This window comes from Anolis sagrei, chromosome 2 (assembly GCF_037176765.1).
Source record: "Anolis sagrei isolate rAnoSag1 chromosome 2, rAnoSag1.mat, whole genome shotgun sequence".
In the NCBI taxonomy this organism is placed as follows: Eukaryota; Metazoa; Chordata; class Lepidosauria; order Squamata; family Dactyloidae; genus Anolis; species Anolis sagrei.
In genome coordinates this window covers 91,230,427-91,252,937 of record NC_090022.1, presented here as the reverse complement: position 1 = coordinate 91,252,937, position 22,511 = coordinate 91,230,427, and the positions used below count along the sequence as shown (strand labels likewise).

The 22,511-nt window shown below is 43.7% G+C and overlaps 1 protein-coding gene across 2 annotated transcripts in view; it reads right to left on the bottom strand.

The window, feature by feature from the left end:
* The window catches only part of PITX1 (paired like homeodomain 1), a 67,854-nt gene that overhangs the window by 26,754 nt on the left and 18,589 nt on the right, over positions 1 to 22,511 (bottom strand). The gene's annotated exons all lie outside the window — the stretch shown is intronic.

Below are 22,511 nucleotides of genomic sequence, written 5' to 3'. Positions count from 1 at the left end.
GAATTTATGGAGCAGTCCAAGGTCTATTCCCACTGACATCATCCAAATGGGGTGGGGGGGCGGGCAGGCCTTTCTAGCTCTACTCATTCCTAGGACAGGTTTGTCACCCTCCAGATCCTACTACATAAGAGTTTTCTATGGAAGGCTCTCCTGTTGGGACTTCTTCGGGAGCATGTTCCTGTTTATCTTCTATATAAATAAAATGTTCGTTTGTGAGAAAACTACTGGACGAATTGACACTAAATTTGGACACCACACCCCTAACAGACCAACGAGTGACCATCACTCATACTCCCCCCTCCCAAAAAACAGCGCAAATGACTTAAAAACCCCAAAAAGCTAAATGCCGGAAAACTAAATGACTATACAAAAAAGGGAAGATAGAAAGAGGGAAGGAAGGGGGGAAAGAAAGAAAGAAAGAGGGAGGGAAGGAAGGGAGGAAAGAAAGAAAGAAAGAAAGAAAGAAAGGGGGGAGAGAAAGAAGGAAAGGGTTCTCCCCTTCCTTCTCCCCCCCCCCTTTCTTTCTTTCTTGGATGGAAGCAAAAAGCGAAGGAAGGAACAAAAGAGATAGAGAAGTAAGAAAGGAGAGAAAGAGGGAGGGAAGGAAAGAAGGAAAGAGAGAAGGAAGGGTGGTAGCAAAAAGCGAAAGAAGGAAGGAAAGAGGCAGAGAAGGAAGAAAGGAGAGAAAGAGGGAGGGTAGGAAAGAGAGAAGGAAGGGTGGAAGCAAAAAGCGAAGGAAGGAAAGAGGCAGAGAAGGAAGAAAGGAGAGAAAGAGGGAGGGAAAATAAGGGGAGAGGAAGTAAAGAGGTAAAAAAGGATGGGAGGAAGAAGAAAAGGAAAGAAGAAATAAAGGGGAAGGAAGAAAGGAAAGAGGGAGCGAAGGAAGGAGAGAAAGAAGGAGAGAAAGAGGGAGGAAAGGTTGAGCCTGGCGGGTACAGCTAGTATTATGTGGAAGGGCTGGGCAGTTTGGAAAAATTTACCCTTCCTTTTTAGCCTAATATTGGCAGAGTAAAACACAGCTGATGAGCAGAGGCAACAGAACAATTTCAATGTGCATGCAAGATTGTTAGTTTCCCAACAGTTTACTTCGGCTTAATGCCCTAATAATGGACGCCTTTAAGGTGCCACCTTAAAGGCAAAGACATCCTTTTGAGAAGTAGCAGTTGGGTACCACTTGAGCTGCCAGGGTTGGATGGTATGGAATCCTAGGATTTGTAGTTTGGTGAGGCACCAGCCCTCTTTGGCAGAGGCAGAGGTCTAAACGCCATGTCAAAGGCAACTCTTAAGATGCCATGGCATTGAGCCATGGAAGTCAAGCTATATTCATTCTAGATGCTCCCTCTGACTTTTGAGAGCCCTACAGAATAGCGTTCAATTCCTTCTCAGCCATGGGAATAATAATAATAATAATAATCATCATCATCATCACCATCATCATCATTATTTATATTCTGCCCTTTCTCCCCAAGAGGACTCAGGGCAGATTACAACACACTAAAAACACATAGAGGCAAACATTAAATGTCCCACTACAAAAGCAGACAAGGCTACAATTAACAACTCACCTAATCCCAACACTTGGAAAGCCACTTGGAAAGTTACATCTCTCGCATTCTTAAGAAAGGCAATGGCAAACTTGTTCCAAATCAACTGGGCCAAGGAAACAACAAGGGTGGCTATAGGAGTTGACTTGAAGGACAGCAACAACACAACTTACCTGTGGTTGAAGCTACATGGATAGCATAGGGTCGGCCTATGAGACCTTGGAATAAAAAAAGTGGACCATATCAAGATTATGACCCTAAACACAGTTGCTAGTGATATTGGATTGTGCCCACAGGTGCCAGGGAAGTTGGACTTTTGACAATGGATGCATCTTCTACACTGTAGAATGCATACATACAGTTTGACACAACTGACATGGCCAAATGCTACAGAATCCTGGGAGTTGTAGTTTGATGAGGAGCCACCACGCATTGGCAGAGACTGCTAAAGACTTTGTGAAACTGCAACTCCCAGGATTCCATGGCAGTGAAAGTGATGTCAAATTGCATTCATTATACAGTGTACATCAGGTATGGGCAAACTTGGGCCCTCCAGGTGTTTTGAACTTGAACTCCCACCATTCCTAACAGCCTTAGGCCCCTTCCTTTTCTTCTTATTTTCTGAGGGGGGAAAGGAAAGGGCCTGAGGCTGTTAGGAATGGTGGGAGTTCAAGTTCAAAACACCTGAAAGACCCAAGTTTGCCCATGCCTGCTGCAGATGCACACGGGGATTTCTCTAGCTGGATCTACACTGCCATATAAAATACACATTAGCTGTTTTGAACTGGATTATATAGCAGTGCAGAGTAGATATATAATCCAATTCAAAGCAGATAATGTGGATGCTCTGCTTTGATAATCTGGATTATATGACAATGTAGATCCAGCCTCTGTGAAAAGGGAAGTGAGCCTGCAGCGAGGCTTCTGGGTGGACTGCACCATCCTGCACTAGACTATACTTTTTAATTCACCCTGCCTAAAAAGTTTTAAAGAGGCCATAGTAAAGGACCCAAATCAACACTGAAATATATATTTTCCCTCTGCCTCCAGAAGTCTTTTACTTCAAAGGGCGGGAATCGTTTTTCAGACTTACACCCCAAACCCCACAATCCGTTCCTTTCTGATCCACTTTCCGTGGAAGAGCAAATGAGACTCGACTGGGCTCCAAAGGGAGACCCAGCGCTCCCTGGCCCCGCACTTTTTCTCTCAGGGAAAAACAAACCCCCCTTTTCGCACACCCTCTGCGCCGGCGCTGCTGAATTTATGATGGCGTGGAAACGGTGACTGGTGGAAAGTTCTCAGGTTGTTTTATATTCTGCCTGAAATATAGCCTTGAAAGCAACTTGTCTGGTTGCTCTGAAAGTGGGGAGAGAGAAAACAGGAGGAGAGGGACTTCTCTGGGGTCCCTTCGACATAGTTGTATTACATCCACACTGAACCGGATTATATGACAGTGTGGACCCTGATAATCCGGTTTAAAGCAGATATTGTGGGTGATCTGCTTTTATATTCTGGGTTATATGGCGGTGTGTCTGGGTTATAGGGCCCTGAGTTGTAGTTCAGTGAGGCAAAGACCACGTAAAACTACAACTCCTGGGATTCCGTAGCATTGAGCCATGGCAGTGAAAGTGGTGTCAAACTGCATTCATTCAACCTTGTAGATGCTCCCCAAGTGGGGGTGTGTTCAAATCCCAACTTTGTCTGAAGGCGGCTGAAACTGTAATGGTGACACCATGGAATTATCATTATCCCTGGTCGCTGAAAGACATTTCCTTAACTTGGTTTGCTTTAGGAACTTGCCCTAAATTAGAAGGTGAAGCCTTTTGCCTCATACAAAATAGGCAACTATTCCAGATCCACTTTCTGTGAATTTTTTTAGAAGCTCAGGCCCTGTTTGACTGATGGCTGTTGGGGAATCTGAGCTGCTAGGTTCAAAAATAACCCCCAGTTGGGGCAATTCACCCAAAATATAGCAGAGTACCAGGAGTAAACTCCATAACCAGCAGAAACTGACTGTGTGCACCCTCACAGGGAGAAAGAAAAGCAGAACTAACATGGTGGAGACTGCATGGTCTACACAGGGCAGGTTAAACGTAAAAAAGTTCCCTCACATAAATTCAATTACTACATCATCAAAGGGGGAGGAGACAATGGCTAGCAGTGAAGACAAAGGCAAAGCCCTATAGGAAAACATGCATAGGAATGTGGGGAAAGGAATCCCTGAGTTTAGCCCTGTCTCTAGTCTAGCCACTCCCTGAGGACTAGAAACTTGATGACATAAACAACTTGTGCAGTCCAGGGATGAAAGCCAACAATGCCTTGCGATTTAATCCATATCTCTCTGCATTATCATAGTATAATAATGCATGTCATTATGAGAGGCTTCGGAGGTGCCCATAAACCAGCAGGCAACTGGTGGTTCTCCCCCAGATGTTTTGACCTTCAACTCTCAGAAATCCTAACAGCTGGAAAGGTAAAGGTAAAGGTTTTTCCCTGACATTAAGTCCAATCGTCTAGGACTCTGGGGGTTGGTGCCCGTCTTCATTTCTAAGCCCTAGTTGTCAGTGGACACCTCCAAGATCATGTGGCTGGCTTGCATGTTTTCGAACTGCTACGTTGGCAGAAGCTGGGGCTAACAGCAGGAGCTCCATAACACCTGGCAAACTGGCTGGGATTTCTGGGAGTTGTGAGCCAAAACACCTGGGGACCCACATAGAAGCTTTTATTTATCATTCTTTCCCCTGGCTTGTCGCATTATTACATTCCAACTTCATCTTAGAAAGGGAATTTCTCTCACCTCGCTTCTGATATGAACTTGGGATGCCTACATGTCTGTTTGGGTGTCTCTTGGGGTGCATCTACGCTGTGGAGTTAATGCAGTTTGATACCACTTGAACTGCCATGGGTCAATGCAATGGAATCATGGGCTTTGTAGTTTGGCGAGGCATCGGACTCTTGGGCAGAGAAGAGTAAGTGGCTTGTAGAATTACAACTCTCAGGATTGTGTAACATTGAGCCCTGGCAGCTCAAGGGGCGTCCAGTTGCATTCCTTCTGTCTGCAGGGGAGATGCATCCTAGGCCCAAGTGTTCTCTCTCTAGACCAGGCACTGAAATCTGCTCTCCAGGCCTCATTTCTAAGACATCTTTATTGGATTAGGATAGGCATTACATAATAAATATTGACAATAAAGTTCTTTGGCATTGCTCTTCTTTTTCCGACAGAATAGGCGTTTGGAAAGGAATTCCTTCACTGTATATGTAAGGGGAAAACACAATTAGGATCGGAATCAAAGCAAGTTTCCATTTCTTCCCTAAAGCAGATTGTCTCCCTTCACCCCCTCGCCCAGTTGTGGGACATAGCCCCATTTCTTGCCTTGCCCTCCCTCCAACAATGGGTCCAATGAATGCAGTTTGAGACCACTTTTACAGCCTCGACTCAATGCTGTGAGATCCTGTGATCTGTAGTTGGTGAGGAATCAGCACTCTTTAACAGAGAAGGTAAAATACCTTGTAAAACTACAGCTTCCATGATTATAATATTGAACCATGGCAGTAAAAGTACTGTCAAACTACCTGAATTCTACAGTGCAGATGCACCTTAGGTGACTCTCAGACTCCGCTGAAGTGGAAAAGAAAGAATAACATCTCAAGCACAGGTGTCTCTTCTCATTCATTTCAATAATAATAATAATAATAATAATAATAATAATAATAATAATAAAATAATAATAATAATAATAATAATAATAATAATAATTTTATGTGTACACCTAGATTCATTTCCAGCATTGCTTTATCCCCGACTCCGCTCTGGTTGGGAGTGATGAGAGTTGCAGTCCAGTCTCTGGTTCAAATTGGGCAAAGCTGCAACTCAGTGATGCCAGCTTTACCAGTAGTGCCAAGTCCAAGGAAGCAATGCCAACTCTGGCCTCCTTGCCCGGGAAACTTCTCCCTCAGAAACATACCAGGAAGACTCCTTCCAACACAAAAGGTTTTTTTCCTGTTATGAAAAACCAGCCTGTTCCCAAGCTCCTGCTAAATTAGGCCTAAGGTGAAAGTTTGAAAGATTCCTGTTCAAACGCTGGGAAAATTACTTCTTTGAAATGACCCACCCCAGAAAACCCACGAGATTTTTGAAGCTGGAATCCAAATATGAGAGCAGCTACACTGTAGAATTAACACGGCTTGACAGCACTTTAACGGCTATGCCTCAATACCAGTGGGAGTTGTAGTTTCACAAGGACTTTAACTTTCTCTGCCAAAAAATGATGCTGCTTCACTAAACTACAAAGGCCAGGATTCCAGAACATTGAGCATTGACAGTTAAAGTGGTGTCAAACTGCATTAATTCTACAATGTAGATGCGCCTTGTGGTCTTTCCTGGCTCTGCGCTCCATGTTTGGAAGCTACTGTGGTCGCGACCTCTGGCAAAGTTTCCGAGCAACTGGTCTTTGTTTCTGAAGCAGGGATGGGGATTATGCATTCCTCCAGATCTGGTTGCGCTGCAGCTTCCAGCATTCCTTACCCTTGGGTTTATTGACTAGGTCTGATGGGTGTTGCAGTCCCACAAGATCTGATGGTCTGTCTCTCATCTTAACTTAGGAGATCTCGAGGGAAAAACAAGCTTATTGTCTGCTGCTACAGATGCTAGGGCAGTGGTTCTCAACCTGTGGGTCTCCAGGTGTTTTGGCCTACATCTCCCAGAAATCCCTGCCAGTTTACTAGCTGTTAGGATTTCTGGGAGTTCAAGGCCAAAACATCTGGGGAACCACAGGTTGAAAACCATTGTGTTAGGGTATTTAGTGTCTCCAAATGAGAAGAAAAGGTATTCTGACTGAACTCGAGGACCTCTTTCCTGACAAAGAACTCTGACAATGAAATAAACTGTCCTAGGGCCCTTCCAGATAGGCCCTATATCCCAGGTTTTCAGCTTTAAACTGGATTATATGAGTCCCCATGGCCAGAAAATCTAAACAGAAAGCTTGGGATGTAGGGCCTGTCTAGAAGGGCCCTTAGAGCAGTGTTTCTCAGCCTTCCTAATGTCGTGTGGCCCCTTAGTACAGTTCCTCATGTTGTGGTGACCCCCAACCATAACATTATTTTCGTTGCTAATTCATAACTGTAATTTTGCTGCTGTTATGAATTGTAATGTAAATATCTGATATGCAGGATGTATTTTCATTCACTGGACGAAATTTGGCACAAATACCCCATACGACTAAATCTGAATACTGGTGAGGTTGGGGGGAGGATTAATTTTGTCATTCAGGAGTTGTAGTTGCTGGGATTTATAGTTCACCTACAATCAAAGAGCATTCTGGACTCCCCCAACGATGGAATTCCCACACAGAACTCCCATGACCAACAGAAAATACAGGAAGGTTTTGGTGGGCATTGACCTTGAGTTCTGGAGTTGTAGTTCACCTACATCCAGAGAGCACTATGGACTCAATCAGTCATGGATCTGGACCAAACTTGGTACACATACTAAATATGCCGAAATGTCAACACTGGTTGAGTTTGGGGAAATAGACCTTGACATTTGGGAGCTGTAGTTGCTGGGATTTACAGTTCACCTACAATCAACGAGCATTTTGAACCTCACCAACGATAGAATTGGGCCAAACTTCCCACACAGAACTTCCATGACCAACAGAAAATACTGTGTTTCCTGGTGGTATTTGGCGACCCCTCGCGACCCCCCCCCCAGGAGTTCTGACCCCCGGTGGAGAAACGCTGCCTTAGAGGATGATGGACTGACTCTCCTGATCTGGAGGCCTTTCAACAAAGGTTGAGTGTCCACCTCTTAGGGGTGGTTTTGCTGTGGATCCTTGCACTGGCAGGGGCTGAACTAGACAGCCTTAGAGCCTAGATCATGTTGTCCCAACTCAAGATTCATCATTGGCCTAAATCGATGGGCAGAGAGAGCTCCTCTGCATCTGTCCCTTTGGAGCCTGGGGTGGATTTCATATTCCAGAGATGTTTCCAAAGGAGAAGAGACGCCCATCCCCCCAAGAAGACAAGACAGTTTCGGTTTGGCCAACTCCTTAAGCACACGATACTTCGCTCTCACCTTGGACTGGTCCTGGTTTCTCTCTCCCTCATAAATGTGTGGAATGAGGGACAGAGAAAGGACAAGATGACTTTTCTCTCAAGAGCAGGCATCCTCAAACTGCGGCTCTCCAACTGTTTGGGCCTTCAACTCCCAGAATTCCTGAAAATTGAACAAGCTGTTAGAGCTTCTGGGAGTTGGAGGCCCAAACAGCTGGAGGGCCGCAGTTTGAGGATGCCTGCTCAAGGGACTCCAGAACAAATCCCTTTCAGGGGACCATAGCAGTGAGCCATGGTAGTTCAAGTGGAGTCAAATTGCATTAATTCTACAGTGTAGACGCACTCTGAATCATGGGGTAGGGAGTGGAGAAACTCAGTCTTCCCTCACTCAGTTTGAGATGCGGCTCAAATACCTGCTATCCCAGGTTCTGGGGTTCACACCCTTCAATCAATAGGATCCAGGCGTTTCATGGAGAACATGGGATCGAGCCAGGGTCTCAATTTGGAGTACAAATACATTTCAAGTGCCACCATCCTTCTGCTGCACTTAAGTACAAAGCGAGGAGGAGGAGGAGGAGGAGGAGGAAGAGGAGGAGGAGGAGGAGGAGGAGGAGGAGAGTAACGCGTTACACAAATGCGTTTCCAACTCCTCGGTCTCTTGCCCTCTTCCTCAGACTAGACGGGTTTCTGCGGCCAGAGCTGCCCCTCACACACCCGGGTGGAGGTGATCTCCAAAGACTCCTCCTTATAGTTTTCTCTCTCCTCTCCCAATCGCGTGGTATCTTTCCTCCCCTCTCCCTCCAGTTTCAAACCCACGACCTCTGGACTTTAAAAGCGACAAAATATTTGCCTATGCTGATTTCAGAGACAAGGAAACCAAACTGGGGCGATTCCTCTCCCTCCAGTGGAGTTTTCCAACGCAAAAAGAGCGGATTGAGTGGGTGACTCCAGTTTCGGTCAAGTAACCCTTCTCCAGTCAACATCCCTCTCCTCCCAGTCTGCTCTTTTTGGCTGGCGTCAGGGTGAATCATCCGGAGGGGTGTCACAGGTCTCTCTGTCCTTGTCTCAACACCCCGAGGTTTTTGAGTGCAACCTTTCTGGTCGATAGGATAAGGAAGTCGGGACCCACAATGCCTGCGCGTCCTTTGCTGGATCCCCACCATAGCCTGTCTCAGAAACAAAGCGCCCCTAAATTCTGAACGGGAGTGGGGCGAAGGGGTCTCCATGGGGCGCCAAAGTCCGAACACAAATAGCAGGAAGCTCCCTCCCCACAAACACTACAAACCTGACGTTTGACATGAACCAAGAAACGACGCTGTCACTCGTTTTAGAGGAATGATGAAGGTCTATCTAAGAAGACCCTTGAGCCCAAACTACTTAGAGATTAGAGCTACAGTTACCCAGCTCTCTCAGAGAGTAAACTACCAAATTCAGCCCAGAACAAAACAGACAGGTCTCTCTCAAATTCTATAATAATAATAATAATGTTAATATTATTAATAATATGATATTATTATTATTATTATTATTATTAAGAATATAACAATATATTATGTTTAATAACCATTCCCTGCCACTTGTTGCTGTGGCCCAGTCTGTGTATATGTGTTTTTTGTGTGTGAATATTTGTGTGTGTATATATTTGTGTATATATGTGATTTTGTACATGCGTTGTAATGTATTTTTTTTGGCTTTTTAAGTCTCTTCTGCTGTGTTTTTCAGTGTTTTTATGAGTGATGGTCACTCATTGGCCTGATAGGAGTATTGTGTCCAAATTTGGTGTCAATTAGTCCAGTGGATTTTGAGTTGTGTTAATCCCACAAACGAACATTACACTTTTATTTATATAGACTAGCCGTCCCCTGCCACGCGTTGCTGTGGCCCAGTCTGTGCATATGTGTTTTGTGTGTGTGTATGTATATATTTGTGAATATGTGTATATGTGGTTTTGCACATGTGTTGTAATATAATTTTTGTTTTTTGGCTTTTTAAGTCTCTTCTGCTGTGTTTTTCAGTGTTTTTATAAGTGATGGTCACTTGTTGGCCTGATAAGTGCATTGTGTCCAAATTTGGTGTCAATTCGGTCCAGTGGTTTTTGAATTATGTTAATCCCACATACGAACATTACACTTTTGTTTATATAGATTTATACCCCGCTTTTCTCTCCACAAGAAAGAGAAACTTGGCACTCAAAAAACCAACCAAACAAACAAAAATAAAAACCCGTAGGCTAGCACTAACCAACAAACTGAAGAAAATATCATTTCACCTGTGTGTGTGTACGTGCCTTTAAAGTGAAATATGGCGACCTCAGAGATTTTTTTTTTTACGCAAGGCATATTCAGAGGCAAGTTTGCCACTTTCTGCTTCTGAAATCAAGCCTACATTACCTTGGTATTCCAGCATTACCTTGGTATTCCTTGGTATTAAATGACTACAATTTATATCACCTTAATTGTTCTGGCTCCATCCTATGGAATCCTGGGATTTGTAGTTTTGAGGGGGAATTAGAATTCTCAGCCAGAGAGCCCTAGTGCCACTCAAACTACACACCCTAGAATTACACATGATACAATTAAAATGGAATCATGCGGAATGTGAAAGAAGTATGACAATTCCTTGTCGACAATTTTCATGGTTGTAATCAATCACTGGATTGCTGTGAGTTTTCCCAGGCTGTATGGCCATATTCCAGAAGCATTCTCTCCTGACGTTTCGCCCACATCTATGGCAGGCATCCTCAGAGGTTGTGAGGTCAGAACCTGGTTGCCTTCAAGTTGTTGGCCTTAGGAGAATCTATCCCTGTGATTCATCTAAGGTCACCCAGTGAGTTCCCATGGACCAAGTGGGAATTTGAACACTGGTATTTCTGAATTCAAACTCAAACCACTGGTGCCTCCCTTTGCCAAACAGCAGGGCTAGTATTCCTGTCCCTCTTCCAGATCACTCCTTGATTTTCACAGAAGGAAAAGGATAGATCTTGGGGGAAATTACTCTTTGAACTACAACTCCCAGAATGCCACCAGTAAAAGATCTTGAAACCTGTGTCCTAACAGACTTGGATCTCTACTTTGAGTATTAATTTAAAGAAGTAATTTTTAAAAAAGACTGACCTTTGAGATAATAAAATTTTTGAAAGCCAGAATCTCCAAAACTTTTTGGAACTGTGACCTTTTGAAGATTAATTAGCATTCACAACATTTGGAATAATCATAATCCTTTTATAAAGTATGATCTTCCTGAGAAGACCAAAAAACTCGTTTGAGTGAATCTTCTCTTTAGTGGTATATATCCACTAGCATTCATGCAAGGCAATTTAGGTTTCTCAGTTGTTAGACTGATATACCTGGTTATTTCTTTGAACTGTTAAGATTATGCCAGTGCACAAAAATATATAGCAAATCTTCAAAAGTGTTATTTTAGTTGCCCCAAAACATCTACTCTCCCATAAAATATATTTGGTTTTAAATCATGCTATCAATAGACAAAATTAAGTTGCCATAGTTAAAAATAACATAACCAGTTTACTTACAAACTTCATGTATTCAACATACATGTATATTGCTTATCAGTTGAAAATTTAAACAATAAGTTCTCTAAGGCATTCTGTTGCAGTCTCTTCTCTGTGTTATGTCTAATGTATACTCTCTTAATGCAAACTGAACACAATCTAAACACAACTGACTACAAAATACACAACTGACTTCTAAAAATGGAGTCTCAGTCTGAATAGTCCCAGATCTAATCACATGGTCTGCCGTCCCTCCCACAACCTCAAAAACATAAGAGTTAATGGAAAACTGCATACCAATACATACATATAAAATATAGTAAGCAATCTGAATTGTATACTTAATAAATAGCTAGTATGGGAAGTTTGTAGAAGGTTGCTATTTCCAAAAGTACTTGTATTTAGACATCCTAGCAGCATACTAGAAATCCCATCAATCTACAAGTTGATGCACCCAGCTATTGTACAGATGAGTTGGAATATATCTCCCTACATCAATTGCCAGCATTAATCCTTTCCTATTTGGACTGTGGTAGGCACCATGTTAAAGAACATTCATTTTAAATAAATACCAAAGGGAGTTACTTCCCCCTGAATATAAATAACATTGAAATTCAGATGTAGTTTTTTTAGTTGATTGAGATTCCTCCAGATAGGTTTACACAAAGGCATGCCCCACTGAGTTCAGAACAAGTTTTTCTGAAGTGAGGGTGAACAGGATTACAGCCTGACACATTTTTTTTAAAGTGGGTATATTGTGAAAAATGGTAATCTCCGGCAAATACCTAAATCTAAGAGACACAAATCATTTCCTGCAAAGTAAATGTCCTTGAAATTACTCCAAAGTCAGTAACTTGCCAGTTTGATGTTTCTTTTCTTTCTGTTTAAGTTGAAAATAAAAACAAAAGAGACAAGTCCTCAGAGATCTCCTCTTTCAGTGGTCAGAAGAACTTGGGGAAATTGTTTTCTTTTGACTCTCTCTCATTTCCTTGGCAAGAGTGATGAAACTAACCAAGAGAACACAAAAACCCCACAAAACAACCCTGCACTTTAGTGAAGTTTGAGAGCTCAGCAGGGAGTTTGTCAGGATGAGGTTAAAAAAGACAAGACCCAAAGAGGGAGAGGCTTTTGTTGTTATTGCTCCAGAGTTTGGACTTAAGGATCTTGAATCATGCTCAATTCTAATCTTTTCCCCATCTATCTATTTTGTCTTTTGCATGCCATCGAACAATGGTTTTACTGAACTTGAAAACTTGTGATCTTTCTAATTTATTCAGATCTAAGCGTTCATGCTAAAACATAACCAGGTAGAATGCATAGTCCTAGGCTTTCATGACCAGAATCATTGGGTTGCTGTGAGTTTTCTAGGCTATCTGGCCATGTTCCAGAAACATTCTCTCCTGACATTTTGCCCACATCTATGGCAGGCATCCTCAGAGGTTGAGGGGCCTGTTGGAAACTAGGCAAGTGAGGTTTATATATCTGTGGAATGTCATAGATGTGGGCAAAATGTCAGGAGAGAATGCTTCTGGAAGATGGCCATATAGTCCTGAAAACTCACAGCAACCCAATAGCCAGGTATACTCAAATGTTAGGCTCAGTATTACTGTCTGAACATTAATTCAAATAATACACTGACCTTCACTTCCTCCTATCTGAAAATCTGGAGCTGAGCTTGAAAAGCTTTCTGTTTTGCACTGCAGCCTCCAGAATCTCCCAGCCAGCAGGAGACAGAGCAGACAACACTGAACTTGATGGGCCAGTAATTCAACTTGATAGAAGATAGCTTAACATCTTCTGAAATTTGGATTTCCTTCTAATGAGCCAGAAAAGCTGCCTGCCAATACTACTGAGAAATACTTGGAGGGGAGGGTGGGTGGGAATTCCCGGATGATAAAGCTTTCTATATTAGTCATACAATTTATATTGTTCCCTTAACTGAGGGAAAATGTTTAACAATTATAAACACAGGAGAGATACAGAAGCCCTATCTTTTATTGCACCAGATTACTGCCAATATGTCTCTCCTCTGACTTCTGTATGACTTTGATAAGGTCAGTAATAATTTCTGACTCCAGAGACTCCCTGCCTTTTAACACACATGAGCCTTCATTCCTTTGATAAGCAGCTGTCACTGAAGAAATTAGCTGTCTGGCCACTCCTTCACTGGAGATACAGGCATGACAAATATTTTTGTTGCTGTGTGCCTTCAAGTTAAGGCAAACCTATCACAGGCCAGAGTCACTCAAGAGGGGGTTTGTCTTTGCCCTCCTTAGTTGAGAGAGTGTGACTCACTCAAGGACAACAGTGTGCTTTCATGGTTGAATGTAGATTCCAACCCTGATCTCCAGAGTCATATTCCCTTGCTAAAACCACTGCATCATGGTGACTCTTCCCCACATCTGATTGAAAGGAGCTGTGAGCTTCCCAAAGGATCTTGGGAATGTTATCTTTACTATAGAATTCCATCTGTGCAAATGGTGCTTAGAAAAGCTTTCCCAAATTTCCTTACTGAATCTTTTCCCATTTCATATATTCCATTAAGGAGCACAGGAGTAACAGAGGGATAGTTTCATCCTCCCAGGTTGGACTCAAGTTCTGTTCTTACTAAGCATAAGCTGCAAATGACAAAGTCTGGAGACTGGGGGAGTTATAATATCTTACTTTTGGATCTTTAAGTGGAAAGAGCCCCAACTTCTTATGAAGGGAAGTGAAGCAAACTTAGGGGAGAAATCACAAGTGAATTTACATATGCTTTCATTATGCACTACACAATTATAGTTCCACGATCCCACTTTAACTGCTATGGACACTTCCTATGGAATCCTGTGATTTGTAGTTTAAGGACACCTAGACATCTCAGCCAGAAAGATCCTTTGGTGACTCTAATCAAACTACAAATCCCAGGGTCCCATAGACGTAGCCATGGCAGGTAAGCTGGAAAGGGGAAATAAATGACCAGAACATAATGTAGCAAGACTCAAACCACAAAACTAGACGGAGTAAAGTTTCTTTCATGGTGTCTTCTGGCCTGGGAACCCTCTGACTTTGAATACTACTGATATCAGTTAAACCTCAATGAGGAACACATTACAGAATTGAGATCCTACCAGAGAGATCCTACCAAAGACTTAACACCCCTCTGCAAAAGAGGGCTCTCTGTGGAAGATCTAGCCAGGGCAGCCCAGAGAACTGATGTTATCTTGGGTAGATGTGATGTTTGCTTAGCCACTTCTGCCTTTCAAGGGCTCATGCATGCTGGAATAAGTAAGGAGAGAAGACCTCACCACCTCTGAGGATGCCTGCCATAGATGTGGGCAAAACATTAGGAGAGAATGCTTCCGGAACATGGCCTTGCAGCCTGAAAAACTCACAGCAAACCAAGAAGTTCTCCTGGGCTGATAGGTACTGAATACCTATCAGTATATGTTTCATTTTTGGTCAGGGGAATAGATTGTGTGGTTACCTCCAACTCCAGAAGTGCCTTGATTACTGGAATTCTTCTAATCCATATCAATCTGAATTCAGGTCTGGTTATGTGACAGATACTGCTTTGGTTACCTTAATGAGTAATCTATGTTGGGAACTAGATGGAGGTGGGGGCAGGGCAGGGATGAATATGTCCTTGGTTCTGCTGGAGCTTATAACAGCTTTTGACAACCTTCAAACTGTTATCTGTTGGATAGAATTTCCTGGAAAATGACTGGGAAGCATTGTTTTATAGCAGCTCCCTTCCTTTCTGGAGAAGGGATCTGTGAAGGTGGTGCTTGGGTGGGCCATTGGCCTGTGGATGCTCTATTGTGTCCCCATGCCATTCAACGTACACATGAAACTGGTGGCCCAACAATGAGGAATAATTTCCTTCCAAAACTAACTTTTGTTTGCTGTGCCATAATTAACAACAAATGACTTTTGTGAAAGAAATTTGCTGAAGGTACCATCCACTGTAATAAACCAAGTTGGGCAAATTAGGGCTGTGGCTCTGAGCAAATCCCAGGATACCTCAAATGTAAGAAAAAAAAAAGATTTCAGCATCAGCCACTGAAAAAGACTATCCCCTTTTTGCTTCAATGTCCTCTAAAGTCATCTGGGGATATGATGATAATTTCAGTTTACAACCTTCTCCTGAATAGTGCTCATTTTTTTAAAAATTGAAATGTACTTTAAAATTGCAATTTTAAATACCATTTTTGCAAACCAATAAAATGTGTTTCGTCAGTGTTCAGGTATAGTGTGTAGGTGGCATTTCCACCATGTTTTGAACCTACCTTGACAATTTTCCACCATGTTTTGGACCTACCTTGACAAATTTCCACCATATTTTGGACCTATCTTGACAAAGAGACTACTTTGAAACAGGAGGAATAAAGGAAGTTACTTTGGTTTACACCCTTTTCAACCCAGTACTGAGGGATTATGAGAGTTGAACTCCAGAAGCATGTCTATAAGATCATGGTAGAATTAGATTTTTTTCTTTCAATATAGGTTTTTTTTTTAATTGCCACAAAATTCAAGGAAGCACAATGAGGCTATTAGGAATCTGTACCAGAATCTGTACCAAGAAGATCCAACGACCAGCACGAAGGCGTTTCAACCAAGTGAAATCTAGACCAGCCAAACCAAGATTCTGGTGGCATCTTCAAGCCACAAGGCTTAAGCCTCTTGACTGGATTGTCTGCAGCAGCACCTGACTTGTCAGTTTCCCAAGATTTGTAGTCCTGGGCACAGTGGGAGGACACTACTTTCACCAGAAGAACTACACCCCCCCCCCCCCACAACCCAGGATAGGAAGAGCCTCAGAAGGTCGCAAAGGTCTGCGGGAATGGGACAGTCACTTCTGGCTGGCTGAAAGCAGGGGTGAACCTGGTAAAATGAAGGCATTGCTTTTCCAAACAGTGAAGGCATCGCCTAATCTCCTGATATTGTAGAATTTTCAAACATCAGTTAAGGATTTTGAAATAGAATTTAGGCAAGCAGAAGGAACGCCAACCCAGAAACAATAAGAGTTTCAGAATACATCTACACCATAGAGTGAATGCAGTTTGACACCACTTTAACTGCCATGACTCAAAGTTTGGTGACTCTTTGTTGAAGAAGACTTTGTAAAACTACAAATCCATGATTCTTGGTTATTAACGTAATTCCAAACTCCATTAATTCTATATCCTTTAAGTGAGAATGATTTTCAGTCTTTTTGTGTCTATTCCAAAAAATTGGGAACTAAAGGAAAAAATCAATGTGTTAGTAGATTTTTTTTCCACCTGGGGCAATGCCTTCATCTTGCCCCTTCCCCACAACCACACACCGGGGCATTTCGAGGAGAGCTTCTCTAAGGCAGGTTCCAAAATCCCACGATTCATGACCCCGCCCATTTCACATTGGCGTCCTGTCATTGGCGTTTCTGTATACAAAAAACCTTCTTAATGGGTTGTTGTAGGTTTTTCAGGCTGTACGGCCATGTTCTAGAAGCATTCTCTCCTGAAGTATTCCATTTATACTTCTATGGCAGGCATCCTCAGAGGTTGTGAGGTCAGGAGAGAATGCTTATAGAACATGGCCATACAGTTCAAAAAACCTACAACAACCCAGTGAAAGCCTTCGACACTACAACCTTCTTAATGCCACCTCTGCGTCCCTTCCCCATTTATTCTAAAGCGGAATCCAGGTTTAAGACATTGATATCTTTATATTCTGCCTTTCTCCCTGGACCCAAGGCGGCTCACAAGACGGTTATAAACAGACCCTCTTTCTAGCGATTCAGGTATTCCATTTATCTATTGTTCAACCAATGAGAACATAAAAATAAGATTCGAACTAAAAATCATTTTGAAAGTACATACCAATGGGGAAACCCCCTTAGAAGTCCCTCTCGCACCAGCCCAGGTGCCCAAGTCCTTCTAAAGAACCAAAATGCATAAGTTTGGCCAGATGTAAGGAGAGTAGGGAATTGGAAGGGAGTTCCGGGCACAAAGGGATTCCCAGCCCCTTCCACACGACACAGTTGCACTATTAAGAATCCACCTTCAATGCCATGGGTCCATCCTGCAGAATCCTGGGATACACAGGGAAATGTGAATGCCTCTTCCTAATTTGCAAATCCCAGAACTTTATAGGTGTCAGCCAATCCATTTGCAATGGAATCATGGAGCTATTAATGTGTAATATGGAAGGGTCCCCTCTCAGCTATTGCCACCAAATGTCTCAGAGGGAGAAGGACTCCTTCCTTCCTTTCTGGAAGGTGGAAGAGGCTAGATCAGATTGGCCAGGCCTATTAAATCTAATTCAGGCCCATTGCCTTCAATAAGCCCACAGCCTTGTAAGAATGTGTTGTCCAGAGCTTCCATGGCCGAAATCACTGGGTTGCTGTGAGTTTTCCGGGCTGTATGGACATGTTCCAGAAGCAGTCTCTCCTGACATAGATGTGGGCGAAATGTCAGGAGAGAATGCTTCACACAGCCCGGAAAACTCACAGCCCGGAAAACTCACCTTGTAAGAATAGTCTACCTAGATGGGAAAGGTGTGCTTTTCCTTGGTTTCTCTTTCTTGGAGTTCTCTGCCCTTCTCTCGCAGTCCCAGACCCTACTAGAAATGCCAATCGCTCCTGGGATGTGCAGTTTGGTGTGGCGCTAACATTATTCGGCAGAGAAGGCTGAAGACCTTGTAGAACTTCCAGGATTCCATAGCATCGAGTGGTGTCGAACTGTATTAATTCGAGGGTGTAAGTTAGGCATGAGCAGGCTTGGGCCCTCAAGGTGTTTTGGACTTCAGCTCCCACCATTCCTAACAGCCTCAGGCCCCTTCCTTTTCCGCTTAAGCGGCTGAGGAGGGAAAGGAAAGGGAAAAGGACGGGTCTGAGGCTGTTAGGAATGGTGAGAGTTGAAGATGGGTTCAAAGCCAACCTTAAAAACTCTGACATAGACACTGAGAACTGGGAAGCCCTGATCCTTGAGTGCTCCAGCTGGAGGTCAGCTGTGACTAGCAGTGCTGTACAATTTAAAGTGATCCTGGAAAACTATCCTACTCGGACAACGAGGGATCGCCTAAATAGGTAAGTAAGTAAGTAAGTAAGTAAGGGAGTTGAAGTCCAAAACACCTGGAGGGAGGGCTCAAGTTGGCCCATGCCTGGTGCAGACACACCCCTGGAGAGCTGGGTTGTCTGAAGGAGCGGTAGGTTCTAGGGCGAGGCGAGGGGGCTCGGCTTTCTCCTCTCACCCAGAATCCTGGCGCCTCGCAAATGGATCCGTGTCAGCGGCGGATCATCTTTTCCAAGTGCGGAGGGGTCTCCTCCATCCGGAACTCCCTCTCTCTTTCTCTCCCTCTCCTCCAATTAAGCAGCCTTTTCCATTGCACAAGATGGAGAAAGAGAGAGAGAGAGAGAGAGAGAGGAGGGAGAGGCCAAGGATGGCTTTCCATGAAATCTCCCCGCGGAGCCTCGGGTTTGCGGCTTGGAGAAATTTTCCAAGCTAAACAACACAACAACCGCCGTCGGGTGGTTAGCAGCTTTCGCAGAGTGCAAAGCTACCGAGCCAGCCAGCCAGCCGGCAATTGTCAGCCCGGCCAAGACCCAGCCTCCCTCCCTCCCGCCTCCTCCTTCCTCCCCAGGGTTTCGGGGATCAACTGGCCCAGGGATCTTGGGATCTGAACAGGAGTCAACAGAGCGATTCCAGCCTGCATCAAAAGGATCCTGGTGTCTAGATCGAGGGAAGTTCCGCTTTGGTCAGACCTCGCCTGGGAAACTGTCCACTTCATCACAACAGAGAATGAATCCACTTTAAATCCGGTTTCTGCCCCCTGCGGATTTCTGGAGTTTGTAATTTAGGGAGGCTATTAAAGGCTCCGCCCTAAACTACAAACCCCAGAATTCTGCAGGAGGCAGCAACCGCTAGAGAATGGATTCATTCTCTAGTGGCCCACGTGTCTTCAGCTCAAGAATGATATTGAAATGTTAGGATGTGTCCAGAGAAGATGAACAAAATGATCAAAGATTTGGGAAGCTAAGACCGACGAGGAGTGGCTTAAAGAGCTGGGTGTGTTTCGCTTGGAGAAAAGAAGGTCAACATGAGACATGATAGTAAATAAAGAACAACACTCTGAAGACAGGGGAAATCCAGACAAGAAACAATCAGGGTCAGTTAACACCTCCCAACAAAGGACCCCCCAGGCAGGAAGCAGACAGGCTTTGAAACTGCAAGGCTATTCAACGCTAATCAAGGTGGCCAATTGCAACATTCACACTTGACTCAGGCAGAGAGTTCTTTCTCTTGACTGCCATGGCTCAATTCTATGGAAGTGTGAGATCTGTTGTTTGGTACCCCCAGCCTTTCCATAGCATTGAGCCATGGTGGTTCAAGTGGTGTCAAACTGTATTCATTCTTTGAAGCTACAAGGCCATTCAATGCGAATCGAGTTGGCCAATTGCAACATTCACACTTGCCTCAGGCAGACAAGAGTTCTTTCTTTCACCCTGGACATTGCACAGATATATAAACCTCACTTGCCTAGTTTCCAACGGATCTCACAACCTCTGAGGATGCCTGCCATAGATGTGGGTGAAACGTCAGGAGAGAATGCTTCTGGAACATGGCCATACATCCCGGAAAACTCACAGCAACCCATGTTAGCCATGTTTAGATAATTGAAAGGAGGTCACATTGAGCAAGGGGAAGCTTGTTTTTTTTAATGCTTTAAGACAGTGGTTCTCAGCCTGTGGGTCCCCAGATGTTTTGGCCTTCAACTCCCAGAAATCCTAACAGCTGGTACACTGGCTGGGATTTCTGGAAGTTGTAGGCCAAAAACATCCGGAGACCCCAGGTTGAGAACCACTGCTCTAAGAACACAGAGCAATGGATTCAAAATTGCAGGAAAAAAAAGATTCCACCGCAACATTAGGAAGAACTTCCTGACCAGACGAGCTGTTCAGCAGTGGAATATGATGCATTTGTTTTATTTATTTATTTATTTACTTACTTTGCTTATATACCGCTGTTCTCAGCCCGGGGGGGGGGGGCGACTCACAGAGGTGTACAACATAGAAAGAACAAGGTTCAAAATTCAAGACACAATCTAAAATAATCAGTCCAGCATTAATCAAAAACATCATCATCAAAAACATCATCAATGCATGGGAAGATGTTGGAATCTCCGGAAGTTTTTAAGCAGAGGCTGGATCTGTGGGGGGTGCTTTGATTGTGTTTTTCTGTATGGCAGAATGGGGTTGGGCTGGATGGTATCTTCCAACTTTATGATTCTGTGATTCATGTGATCTTCCCCTTTCGACATAGGCAGGTTCACCTCCGTGGCGTTCTGGGCATGCGCAGCCAGTCCCGCCAGGCTGTGGCCTCTGCATCTGCTGCTGCTGTCAAATGCGGTGGGTCCGCCTCCTTGTGGGACTCTCCCAGTCCTTCGGGCAAAAGGGCGGAGGAACAGGTTTGCCCGTCAGAGTAGGATCAAGACCTCGCTCCTTGCCAGGTCCAGAGGGCTGGGGGATCATTGGGGATCAGGCAAGATCGATGCCTCCAACGAGGCGTGGCGGCCTTGTGGGCCGAGCGTGCCTGGGAAAGGTTGGCCGCCGATTAACCCGGCTCGGAAGCTTCCTTTGCAGACCTCTCCGCGGGGCGGGGTCCGCCTTGCAGTCCACACCAGGCACCTTGGTCCCAACCAGAACAGGCACATAGGGTGCCTGGCACAAGGCAGGAGGGAGGCTCCCCTCCATCTGGACTCCTCGGCGGGATTCAACACTCAGAGAACAGGGGAATTCCAGGCAAGAAACAATCAGGGCCAGTTAACACCTCCCAACAAAGGATCCCCCTAGGCAGGAAGCAGCCAGGCTTTGAAATTGCAAGGCTATTCAATACCTGGAGAACGAATCTCAAGGGGCGTCTATGCTGTAAAATTAATATAGTTTATTTATTTATTTATTCACTATATCTATACACCCTCCCTCTCATCCCACAGGCGACTCAGGGCGATTGACAGTACTTTTAACTTCCATGGTCCTAATAGCCTCAGGCTCGCTTAAGCGTCTGAGGGGGAAATGGAAGGGGCCTGAGGCTGTTAGGAATGGTGGGAGTTGAAGTCCAAAACCCCCTGGAGGGAAGGCCCAAGTTTGTCCCTGTCTGTTCTGCAAGTGCAGATGCACCCTGAGTTCAACACACAGGCCGGAGACCAGCCTCATACCCGCAGCTTCACAAAAAGGCTAAATGTGAAAACATAGATTTCGCTGTTCATTTCCTTCCAGGCAAACATACATAAGCCGACGAACCACCCCCGTCTTAACCAGGTCGCGGCTCACCTAAAATCATGCCAAGGCCAATGCAATTCTGTTCTATCTTTCTCCAAACTTTAGGGGAAAGGGCGAGGTTTGTTTGCGTTCAGGGAATTCCAGTAATCTTCCGACTGAAGACCTAAACGATTAACTATTTACTTTCCCCCAGCCACTCTATTCGCCTTATATGGGGTGTCTCGAGCCATAGAATAACATCACAAGTAAATAGTCTCGTTTTCCTTATAACTTATGGTAACCCTTACCTAGGTTTTTCTTGGCAAGATTTATTCAGAGGAGGCTTCCTTAGAGGCTGAGAGAGTGCGACTCACCCAGGGTCACCCAGTAGGTTTCCATGGCGGAGCAGAGACTTGAACCCTGATTTTCAGGGGTGTAGTCTCATGCTCACCACAATGGCTAAGAAAATTCTATCTATCTATCTATCTATCTATCTATCTATCTATATCTGTATTGGAATTATCTTCTGCAAGTGTGCCTCCTTTCAGGCAATCCAGTTGAACAGCCAGCTGCTAAGAATATTATATCATAGAACGTTAATATAATATAATAAATATATAGTATATAATATAATAAATATATAGTATATAATGTATATTGTATATAGAACCATTCCATATACAATATACACTATATGCTATATATTTGTTATATTATATTATATTATAGTATATAATAGAGAACGGCGGTCAACAAATGCAGCAAATAAATAAATATTATATTATAATCCTTTTTTGGAGGCTTTTAAACAGAGGCTGGATGGCCATCTGTCGGGGGTGCTTTGAATGCGATTTTCCTGCTTCTTGGCAGGGAGCTGGATTGGATAGCCCACGAGGTCTCGTCCAACTCTATGATTCTACATTTAATATTTAATACTTAATACTTAATACTTAATACTTAATACTTAATACTTAATACTTAATACTTAATACTTAATACTTAATAGTGTGTGTGCGTGCAAATGTATATATAATGTTTAAGTAAGTTCATAGACATAAATATATGTACATTTCTTTTTTTTTTTAAAAAAAAACCTATCAATATACTTTCCTGGAATATTCCAAACATCAGGGTGTCAAGTCAGGATGCCAAAGAAAGGCAGGATTCTACATAATTTCTACCATGC